Here is a 13,139-nt window from a genome sequence, read left to right on the forward strand (position 1 = left end):
ATGACGCAGAAGATTAGAAGTTCAGTTTGTGGTTCTTCCAAGGGTACAAGGTTCATGAGAATCCCCTATCAGCAAATTCTGTTCACCTCTAGTTTAAATGTAGGTCTATTTAACCACAGGGAGTCCTTGTTGGCAGGTAAATTTCTTCTAGGGCTTCATAAAGGAAAGCAGTGTCCAGGTAGCACTATTTACCTCTGGACATTTCTTTGCATCTTAGAGAGAAAACATCTCTCCAAGCTTCTATGAAGCTATGATTTTCCTTGAACATTTTTTAGAGCTTCGCACATATTTTCGTGATTTCTCAACATCATAGTCTCTAATGCCAAAGCAGTGTGGCAGACATTAAGACAATGAATAGTTTTGCTGCTGTTATGCTAATGACTCTTTCTTTCAATTACTATCAAGTAGATAAGCAATTTAACTGCAAAGAAAAAAAAAATTACATTACTCAAGTCTCAGTATCTAGACCCACTGCCACATATCTTTGCTTTCTCTCCTTGAGTGATATTTGCTTTTTGAAAATAGTACATCTTCTTGTATGATAGAAGTGAAGGGGTGAAACAAGTCTGGAATGGAGACTATACCTTGCTGGGGAAAAGTTAATCACAAAATAAATCCACTAACTCTAAGACGTCTGATTTGTGTTATTCAATCAGCCAGAAGACGTGTATACTTTTATTGGAGTTGAAAAGCTTTTAAATGATGTTAGGGAAAATAGAGCTAGAACTTAGATGTTCAAACATCATATTAAGACTATGGCTTCAATTTATCTCTGGAGAATTTTATTTTCAATTTGCAGCATAAGCATGGAATAGATAGATTGTCTGTCAATATTCTTTTATAGACAAAGGAAAGGCTAAATGGAAATGAATATGTAATTGGCAATACAATATAAAGAAAGTAAAAAGGAACTGAACTTTATTTTGGATCACTGCGATTTATATTTATTAAAATCACTCAGGTTGATAAGCTAGACTTTTCAAATACCAAGGACAAATTGTCAAATAATTGTCATTGTACTCTTGCCTAGTTAGATAATCAGTTCTTACTGTGGGGATAGAAATAGCTTTGTGGATTTGATTATCTGACTTTGAGGCTTGATGCACATAGCAATGATGAAGCACTTCAAGGGTTAATTCTTGAATGGTCTCACGTATTCACAGAGTTGCGTGGATCAGAATCCAAACCCAGTTTTGGTAAAAGTATATTTTATGGAAAGTCAGGCAAAACAATATGAAAAATTATGGGTAAAATCCATTTTGACTGAAGTGGAGCAGCCTGGATATCTGTATGTAAGGCAGACTCAGCATTTGGTGATTGAATTTTCTTGTTCAATATGACTTTAGATATAGCAAACAAAACCTTTATTACAGAGCTATTATTCCTCCTTTATCAGTCGTTATATGCATTTGTTCAACGTGAAACATCCCTATAAGAGTAAAAGATAGAATTGGAAATGACATATATTTTTCAACTGTAGATGTTCATTGCTGAAGCTTTCCAATTGAGCTTTGTTTTCAGTTAATAGTTTTACAACTAATATGATGAGGCATTAACCTGTGCTGCTGAGATAACAGATCTACCTTGAGACTCCGCAGCCAGAACACAAAAGAGCCACAAGGAATAACTTCTTGCTTAGTATTACATTTTTTTCCTATAATACTCTCCTATTTTCCTTTGAAAATAGTCTACTAACTTTTGTGACTTAATCAATGAAAATTTCCAAAATATACGCAGGGCAGTAAAGCCTATATGAGCGACGTGGAGTACTTTTAGCTCATTCATTCATTTAATTTACTCATTCATTCACTCATAATCTTAGAGACATATATTGGCAGCTTACTATGTGTTAGACATTTACTGTTTGTTGGTGATTAAAGAAATATATAGCCTAAAATCATTTTCAAAGAGGATCAACTTTTTGAAAACCATAAATAAAATACTTTTAATCCAGCAAACATTTTCATAGATGAAATGTATTGAGCACAGGACAACATATATGTCAGGTTCAGGGAGATAATAGAGGCCAAAGCATTTGGGAAAATAGTGAGTTAGCATTTAACAGCCATTTATTGGCACCTACTTTGTTTGAGTTAAGGTGATCAATCAATTCTAATGCTAAAAAAAATGTTAAAAAAATCTACTTGAAAATTTTGCATTGTTCATATATTCTACATCTCTGGAAGTTATTTTAAGTAGAAAATAGGTTATACGTAGTATCCCTAAGGGTAATTCTCTAAAGTTTCTATGTCTCAAATAATAAGTGTGAAAATACTATTAAATATAGTCTAACTGAGGAATTATGGTCCTGCCCTCAATTACTGGCTACCCTTTCTCTATTCACAAGTTTCTGGAAATACTTGCAAATAGAAAATTACAAATTCAACATTGCATCTGTCATCTGTTTGTCCTTCTGTGTCTGTCTATCTCTGTCTCTCTCTCTCTATCTGATCTATCTATCATCTATCTATCTATCTGTCTGTCTGTCTATCTATCTATCTATCTATCTATCTATCTATCTATCTATCTACCTATCTACCTATCTATTTTCCCCCTCTTTATGATTATTTCTGGGAGAAAGCTTCAATTAAATGGTGATGCTTTGGTAGTCTTTAACACATCTTAACAAAGTGATAACAATAGCAGTTTTCACAAGTAGGGCACAGGAGCTGGAGCTGGACTTAAAGACAAAAGAACTTAAATTCAGTCAGAAAGTGTATATATATGCAGGAAAGGCAGACAGTGGAGTGTGTTCCCATAAACTAGCTATAATTTTACTCCTGTACTTTATATACTTTCAGTCTCTGAGTGCATATAATTTTATTTATTTCTAATACCAACTATTGGACTCGTAGCTTGTTTCGAACTCCAAGATTTTCATAATTTTATTTTGCTCTGCCTTTTTAGTTCCAAACTTACATCCAAAAGTACTGTATTAATTTTTGATCAGATCTTGATTTTAAGTTCAATTCTTTAAGCATTTTTCCTAAAAATACTAATATTACATTATAAAACTTAGAATAAAAACCCCAGTATCCAAATTAGAAAGGCACAAAGAGGATACTTCACATGTACAGTGTAAAACAATAGAGTATACATAGGGTTGCCAGATTTTGCAAATAAGTACTGCGTAAGACATAGTTATAGTAAAATATTATTTGTTGTTTATATGTAACTCAAATTTAACTGGACATCCTGTATTTTATCTGGCAACCCTAAGTATAGACCTAAATAAAATTTAAAATTTGAATAGGTAGACCATGCATTTACCTCCTGACTATACACAAAACTACCAAAAGGGAAATTACCCATTCATTAGTATGTTTATTCTTATACATTAAATTAAATGTCCAACTTAGAGTTATAATACATCAAAAACCTACATACTGAATAGTTACAGCATTAACTACTTTTAAATTGTTTTCAGTTGACAGAAAGAAGAGCAGGGCTTATTCACAGGAAGCTTTCCACATTAAACTGAAAAGCATATCACCTGCATGTTTTAAAAGTATATAATGTTTGACCTAAATTTTATAATTCCCATTATTAGAAAAATAATTTATTATAAAATAAGCTAGAATGGCAATCATAGGAGGGAAAGATAGCCAATTTTTATTTTATTTTTTTTGTTTAACCTTTATTTTCTAATTTCTCTACTCCTAAAAATATTTTTAAAAATCAAAAATGTAATGAAAAAGATGAAGCAACGAGAGAAGTTATATGCTGTGTTATTTATAAATATACACACTTTGTTCTAATAGCAATAATACTTATTCTTTTTTGTGTGTATAAGGCGAGATTCGTTTGTTTTTGCTTTTGTTTTTGTTTTTAATTCATTGAGCTAGGGGTTGCTTGATTAAAAAACAATACTAAGATACCAAAAGTTGTTGCTTGACCACTTTGGAAACCAAACCAGGAAGAAGTTGTGGTAATGAGAAAGTCCTAAAAAGAGTAATAAGAATAAAAACTATCATTTCAAAAGTCGTCCTTTTTATTTTATTTTATTTTATTTTATTTTATTTTATTTTATTTTATTTTATTTTATTTTTATTTTTTTATTTTTATTTTTTTATTTTTTATTTTTTATTTTTTAGGTGAGGCAACCCTTGGTTGACCTCACAGATTGCAAGGGCCTTGTCAGTTTACAATCTCTTATTTTTTTATTTTTTACACTTCTAGTACCTGATCTTCCTGGATAGTTCAAAAGTCGTCTTTAAAAGATTCTTAGTAACTGCCACATAGGTATTTAGCTGCCAGTAGCCACTTTTTCCATTACTGGTAGACTTGAAATACAAATAACAAACCATTTTATCTCGGGGTACTATAACAAAACACCATAGACTGGGTGACTTAAACAACAGGCATTTGCTTCTCACCATTATGGAGACTGGAAAGACCAAGATCTAAGTGGCAGCAGATTCGGTTCTTGATGAAGGCCCTCTTCCTGGCTTGCACGTGGCTGTTGCCTTGCTGTATCCTCACATGGGAGAGACAGGAAGCTCTGGTGTCCCTTCCTTTTCTCTTAAGTGCACCAATATCTCATAAGGGCTGCATCCTCTTGACTTCATCTAAGTCTAATTACCTCCTAAAGGCCCATCTGCTAACACCATGAAGGTTGGGCTTCAACATACAAATTTTTGTGGGACACATTCAGTCACTAACACAAGCCAATGACATTTTGACTGAATATATTCATATTAAATATCCTTGCACATACAGAACTTGATGGGAATGCCATCCTTCAATAGATTACAAAATATTAAAGAATCCCTTGCCTTTCATAAAATCTATGTTTCGTTTATTTATAATCAGCTTTAACCTCGTGTTTTTGTTGTTGTTATTGTTACTCTGCTTTTTCCTACCTGCTCACTCCTCATTTATTTTCTTCTCAAAATTAAAAGTGAAAAGGAAGAATAATCCGCAGCAGTTGTGCATTGTAACGAGATTTGGTCCACTGTTGCATTCCTCCCTATTATCACATCAATATTGCCTCGAAGAGATAGCAAAGAGAAAAATGACTCAGAATTGATATGTGACCCAGCTGTGTGTATATGATTTGTCTTTATTTGGAGTTCAAATCAATTCCTGATCAGATTTAAACTTTATAGAGAAATATATTTACCTGTGTCCCGTACGCATATAATATCTAATTTTTATCTGAACACATGTAATTTTTTTGGTAGTTACAGGAATTTAATAAGTAGATGGAAGAAATCAGTTTAATTTAGATTGAAAATAAAAAGTTGATAAGATTAATTATTATATTCCTCACTTGAATGGTAATCTAACAAAATATAACTCATAATTAAATAGAGTCATATGAAAACAAAATCTTTATTATCCTTTTGTAATTGATTTAAGCAATATAATTATAGAAGACCAGATTCAAATAGATGAACCCACTTGTGCTAAAAGCATGATTTTTTAAGGTATTAAAATTATATATCATTTCATTTTAAAGTAAAAGATTATTTTTTATAAATAATAGTTTCTGAGTGGTCTCTATAAAAGAATCTGTAACAAGTTCATGAGTATATTTTTATAGAATTATGTAATTGAACCTTAAAATGTATTTGTGTTTAGTGAATTTCAATGTGTAATAGAATAAAAAATTGTTTTTTTAGTTTTGGAGAAAACTGCTTTTTTCTGGTTTGATATGTTATGTTTATTGGAAATATCATTTAAAGTAAAATATTGAAAAACTGAAAGAATACTGAATTAGGAGTAAATATTCAACTGGAATGTAATTAGTCTGAATTTTCCCCTTCATTAAGCATATGGACAAATCAGATGTGCATTTTCATTTCAATAGTTTATTATAGGGAAAACACATAAATATAATTATAAGCATTTTCATTAATTTATCTTTGATTTCCTGCCATTCTGCATACATGTCCAATTTCATATCTACTCAGGCCATTATCTTGAATTGAATTTCTGCGTTGGGGGATATGAATCATTATTATATTTGGAAGTCTTTCTGTCACGTACAGGCAAATATTCATCAAAGTAACGTTAATGTTTAGTCACCAAAATCTTGAAAATAAAAGAAGGTAATGAAGTGAGTGACTATGTAGGAATCCTTTTGAATTACTGATTAAAAGTTGTAATTTATCATTATGAATTATTTTTCATTTTCTTTTTAATTTTTTTCGAATTAAATGTATTGGGGTGACATTGGTTAATAAAATTATATATATTCAAGTGTACAATTCTATAATACATTATCTGTATGTTGTGCTGAATGTCACCACCAAAGTCAAATCTCTTTCCCCCTTCACCCTTCACCACCTCTCCCCCACTCCTTTTCCCTCTATTAACCACTAAACTGTTGTCTGTGTCAATGAATTTTTGTTTGTTTCTCTTATTCATTTGTTGCATTAAACATATTATGTAGGCTGCTTATTATAAGTCCTGGGTTACAACCAAATCCATAGATAATAACAATATATCACTTTTTTAAGTGAAGTCTGCTGAATACATTGCTTTCGAAGAATATCTAAATGCTTTTGGAAATTGCTATTTACTTGAGGGCAGAGAATATGTCTTTTACTTTGGCCTTGGTATAACTTAATAAAATGTCAGGGCACAAGATAGGCTCTTATTGAAAGAAAAATGCTACAGACTTAAAAAAACAATCATTATTTTTCTAAACACTGCTATTAAGCTCATTTTATATGAGTGTGAGTTCAAATAATCCGTCTTATTGATCTAAGAATGCCTTTTAGTCCAAATACTTTCAACAAGTAGTAATTGATGAGAAAATATGGTCAGTCTGAAAAAAAATTTATAATCTAGTCACATCAATCAAGTAAGTACTTAAAGAAGCATATGATTACAAAATGTTGCAAGTTCTTTGAAAGAAAATGATAAGTTCTATAAGAAGGTTATAAAAGATAAATCATCCTGGTACTACCTATGTAAAACTTTCAAAAATAAACCACAAAAATATCTTTATTCATCAATCCTCCATATGTCAGAGAAAAAAATTAAACATGTCTGGTAATGATTTGAAACAAAACAAAACAGAGCTTGACAGTAAAGTGGTAAAAACAGATTTTATTCAGGAACTATCGCTATAGAGAAAGAGAGACAAGTGCAAGTGGGAATTTATACAAGTACAAGTAGGAATTTATAGCCAAGGAGCAGAGTGGGGTCAATGGATAAAAATCACTAAGAGGAAACATCAAGGGGATTCTGATTAAACTGACTTGACAGGATTCTTGTTGAAGGCAGGTGGTGGTGATCAGACTTCACCTGAGAGATAGTGAGGGGTGAGAAGTTTGCTAAGATAACAGGGTGACTGATATTAACAGTAGGGATTCTGACTAAACTATTTTGGCAGGACTTTTGCTATAATTGGGCTGTGCAAAGCCCAACACAAAGGCCACAGGTTGAAGCCTAGTTGAGAAGAGGTTTCAGAGGAACCTGCCTAACATTTGGTCAAGGGAAGAGTCTTTGTCATACATACTAGCATTGGGGAGAAGAAAGGGGGAAGAGATGTAGAATTTAACCTTATTTGTGTTTACAAACTTATTTTAAAAAAGAAAACTGAAGCAGATATCACAAAATTAACTTTTATTAAGAGTACATAGTAGGTATCTGTTTTATTATGTAGTGATTAGAAATAGTTTGTAACATATAAGTTCTCTTTTTAAAAAAGAAATGTTATTTGAGCTGAAATATGAAAAAATGGGTAGAAATGACAGGTGAAGGAGAGCTTATGGTGGGAGTAGAGTCAAGAGAAAGCATTTCAGGGGACTTTACTCAATGCTGAGAAACAGGAGACATAAGCTATTAGAAATAAGGTATCGCTTAAGTGTATTTAGAAGCATAAATATGTATGTGTGTGGATACACACACATTTATATTTTACAAATTATGTACTTATTATTTCTATTATAAAGTTGTTTGATGAACTTCTCAGCTTAAATTATCAAAAAAATGCTCTCTAAAAATGTTTACTGGCACAATAAATCTATATCATTAATTATATGCAAACTAGAATATGAATTAATCATTTTAAGAGCTTGACTTTAATAAGAACAAAGATTGAATTAATTAGAAAAATACCATCTCTGAACTTTTAAAACCTGAAGTATGAAAATCAAAGCATTACTGAAATTATTCTTTGTAGTTTATAATATCTTCATGTTGTTCGAATTTTCTTTGTTCTATAATTTTTCACTCAGATGTGGAATTAAGTTATTGAGGCAATGGAGTCAATTATTGTCATTCAAACTTTTGATGTGGAATATTTCTCATCTGGAATAGAGTATTTGCCATTGCTCAAAGTCCAAGTTTCTACAATCTAAATCCAGCTTTTAAAATTTTTGATGAATCTATCTATAATTGTAAATAGACCATGTCTACTACAGAAGTAGGGGAATAGGCTTTAAATCATATTTAAGATTATGTATTCTTACATATTCTATAATATTAACTTAAAGACATTGTTAATCACCAAATTGCAAGTAATCTATAGATGTCATCCAGATTCAAAGTGAATTTATCTTTGAAAAATACTTTATTAAAGTATTTATAAACTTGAATGCATAAATTTAAAAAGGTACTTAGTTGACATTTATCAAAACACTGTTAATGAGATTTGAAGAAAAAAAATAGCACTTTCTTGCCCTATTAACTGCTAATTAGTTAATTAGTTAAATGTGCTTACAGATCTGAACCCTTCTTATCTGGCTAGTCACATGAGATTCCAAATAAAACTTCTAAAATACATATCTTTAAACCCAATAAATAACTTGTAATTTATAAGAAAAATAAACACATAAATGCCTAGTAATATAAGGTGGTTTCTCTTAAGAGCACCATTGTATAAGTAGCCAGCTATCAGAGTAAATGTAGATCTGGGTCTCATCAATCAGGTGCCCCTGTTTATCCTTATCGGGGAGTTTTCTGTACCTTGTAAAGCAGCCGTTGAGTGATGGCAGTTCTACTGTTTACCCCATGGCTGGGCCAACCACTAACCTCTTCAAGCCCCTTTTCCACACCTGTAAAATAGGGACTCCCTGTATCACTGTGCTGTTGGAAAGATCAATGAGAAGGCATGTATAAATCTGCTTGTTTATTCCAGTGTCTGACGGACAGTAGGTGCTCAGTCAGTGTCATTTCACTTCCCCTCTCCTGCTTTCCATTCTATCTTTGCAACAATGCTTCCCATAGGTTTTCCTTCAGTATACTGTTGTAGTTTTCAGTTTTATGAAGTTGACAAAAAGAAATAGTATAGGAAGAATGTACACGGTCATCCATGTCACATATATTAAAAAATATAAAATGATGTTATGGTAATTTTAAGATATTTTGTGAAAAAACAGCTGTTGCATCTTTAATACATGTTACCTATCAGCTGAATGAAATGTTTCTCTTCCTTCTATCCACCAATTTCCAATGTCTCTACATTGTTTGTAAGAGAGCCGATGAATGTATTAGTTCCTTTGGGAATGGTTCCTAATTCTTTCAGTCTAAAATAACGACCCAGACAAAAATAAAATGCACTAAAATAACCACAAGAAGGCATAGAAGGAGAAAAATGTTATGGTATAAACATTTACTATGTATTTACTTCATGACAAATATCCCTTAGTGAATTTGGTAGTAGAATTAAAAATATTAGAATGAAACTTGACACATAGCAAGCACTACCAGTATAATGGTTATTTTTTATTATAAAGAGTTGAAGAACATTCTAAATATTATTAGTACTGAGAAGTAAAGCAGAGGCTTTATGGATAAAGATGACTGGGGATAGTTTACAAGTCGTTCAGAAAAAAAATGAAAAGAAAACAGGAAAATTTTAAAACTTAAATAGGATTTCCATGTAATCTATCAATTCTACTTTTAAGTACATACAAAAATTGAAGAAGGGACTGAAACAGATATTTATACACCAATGTTCATAGCGGTTTTATTACCAATAGTAAGAAGATGGAAACAACCCAAATGTCCATTGACAGATGAGTGGATAAACAAAATGTGGTATAAATACATACAATGAAATATGTATCTATTTAAAAAAGAATGAAATTCTGTTACCATTGATGAGCCTTGAAAACATTATGCCAAGTAAAATAAGACAGACAAAAAAAGACAAATATTGTATGATTCCATGTATATGAGGTACCTGCAATAGGAAAATTCATAGAGACAGAAGTATAATAAAAGTTATAGGAGCTGGAAGCAGGGAAAAATAGGGAGTTATTGTTAAATGGGAACAGAGTTTCTGTTTGAAATTATTGCACAACACTGAGGGTACTTCATGTCACTGAATGATACACTTAAAGGTTGTTAAATTGGTTTAAAGATTAGGAAGAATTAGGTGGATGACACCTTCAAGACTAATGTTGTAACTTAAGACTTTAGACATTGGGAAATGGAGGTGTGGAGTGTGAGAGGGTATCAAATTATATTCTTTCAGATGTTTCCACATGTTAATAAAATAATAATTATTTAAACAGGTGATTCATTTTATTATTTAAATATATTAGCTTTAAGATCGTGTCTGCACCAGACAGACCAGGGTTCAATTCCCAGCTCTGTTACTCATATGCTTCGTGACCTTGCGCAAGTTTTTAAAATTTTAAACTCCAGTTTTTTCACCTGTATAATGGGAATAAAAAGAGGACTTACATTAAGGTCATTGTAAAGATAAAATGAAAGAATGCTTGTAAGGTGGTTAATAAGATTTACAATTAGTTAATGTTGCCTTGCAAAGATCTGAGTTCCAAATCTCTTAAGAGTGGCAAATACTAAAACCACACAGCAACGGTTTCATTGAGAACATCCATTAAAATTAAGTTAAATAATTGTGTACATGTGCAGTCAGACATTTTTTTCTGAAAGATGCAGAGTCATTGAGATACTTCTGTTGCAGAAAAATCAGACCACTGAGAAACCAAGCGCCACTCAGAGAGTTGGAGATCTCAGGTTTATTACACCGGTGGTCCCAGAAGAGCTAGCACTCTGAAGATCTGGGCATCGAGCTCAGGGGTAACCTTACTTTTATAGGGCCTAACAAGCAAAGGGAATACATCTGTTATCTAGAACAAGCAAAGGGAATACATCTGTTATCGAGACAGAACAAGCAAAGGGGAAGGTGAGTCTTGAGTTGATCTGGAAGTCAGCCTGCCTTTCAGCCTATGTGGCAAGCATGTCTACAGAAACAGAATAAAGAGCTGATTACAAGGTTAGCCATTCGAGTGGAAAATTCACTTAAAATAGTCGAGAACATTAAAAGTTTGGGAATCATGCCATAGATAGAAGCACATTTAATGCCATTGCCTTATCAATTAGGGTAACTCTGCTTCTTGTATAGTATTACTGAATTTATTAATTTTCAAAAAAACTGAAAATATAACAATAAAATGATTTAACAGGCAGGCAATAAATGGTATTATTTGAAATATTTTCTATTTCCTAAACACTTTTCTTCTCCGTAACATGTGGAACACCAATATTCATTTTCATCTTGTTACTCAGTATCAAGCTCTGTAAACTCAATGAGAACTCATCAAACATTTGAACAGCTTATACAAATTAAACATCTTCCAGCAAAGCTCTGGGAGAGTAGAGAGCAGTAGTCTAAACCCGGAGATGCTTATAAAGAGCCTTATGCAGGTGTTGAAAGATTGAATTTCACTGTGGCTAAAAGAGTTCCATGTTTTCTCTGAGTCCCTCTCCTGGGGTTAGTAATGCACCCAGGATTCTGTGCATTTAATAGCTTGCACATTATGAGTAAGGTTATAGGTAGAAGTCACTAGAATAACAAATGTTAACTTCTGATCCAATATTTTAGTTAAGTAATGAATACATTATAATTTACAAAACTATTTAGTGCCATAGGACACTGAATTCAATGTTAATTGTTTTGAGATGGAGAAAAAATTCTTCCACTACCAAGACATATGATTTTGGGCATATTATTCGGCCTCTTTAGGCCTCATCTATAAAAAGAATTGAAACAAACCACCGTTTTAAAAAAATTATCATCTGTAAAACTCAAACCAAGGAAAAGCTTACAGGGAAGACTAATACGTAAAACAGAACTGTATTCTTTCTGCTTGTGCCTTGTTTTCTTCTTTTCTTATATCCCATTATCCACCCTACCCTCATGAGGCATTTTCCATGAAACATGTTTTAGAAAACTTTGGAGTAAAAATGTAAAGTAAACATCAGTCTCTAAAATTCTATACAAGTTAATTTTGGGTTGCTCAAAGTGATGAATGGTAAGGAATAGCATTTTGAACAAGATTTAGAATAAACTTAAGATCTACAGTATATTGTAATACAGATGTATATTTAGATCTCTATGTGAAACCATTCTCTATCAAATTCGGGGTTCAACCTACACTCAAACATTCTTGTTGGAAGTCATGCCAGATCACGGGCAAGTTCTGTGACACTGTGTAGCATTAGATTATACATAAAAGCCAGCCAAGTTAAAGGATCAGATTCCTTCTTTCAGTAACATTTACTGGGAGAGATAATATTAGAGGAGACTAAGGAGTTATATAATTACAATAAAATGTCCTCGGGCACTTTAATAAAGAAGAAAGCCCTCCCTGCCTGAGTGGGCCAAGAGGAGGAGATAAGTGGCTCAGAGCTAAGTAAGAATGTGTTTAACGAAGAATGTGGATACTTAAACTGCTTTTTCAGTTATTGTCACTGAAGCATCTGATAAAATTATTCTGAACATAGACTAGGTATTTGTTTTTATACTTATCAGAAAGGGCAAAGCCATAATAATTGTGTAATACTCCACACAGCACCCTGGTCCCCCACTAAGCCCTCAAGTAAGCTTATTGCTTACAAATGCTTAAATCTGTTTGAAAAATATATGTATGGTTATATAAAATACATCTTCACTGTGACTGCAGATATATGGTATAATTTTCTCCTTGTTAATACAGAGAGAATTTGTCAAATGTGAAAATATTATGAATATGAACATGGCAACATAGTCATTTAAACCAAAGGAACTAAAGTAATCTTAACATCAACAGAAACAAAGTGTTGGAAAGAAGGGGAACTAAGCCACTCCATCTCTGGCTTTTAATTTATGCAGTAATTTGTATATACACGACGATGCCAAATTGAGTTATTAGCCTAATATCTGTGCAGGA

The sequence above is a fragment of the Pteropus alecto genome, unplaced genomic scaffold (assembly GCF_000325575.1).
Source record: "Pteropus alecto unplaced genomic scaffold, ASM32557v1 scaffold24, whole genome shotgun sequence".
In the NCBI taxonomy this organism is placed as follows: Eukaryota; Metazoa; Chordata; class Mammalia; order Chiroptera; family Pteropodidae; genus Pteropus; species Pteropus alecto.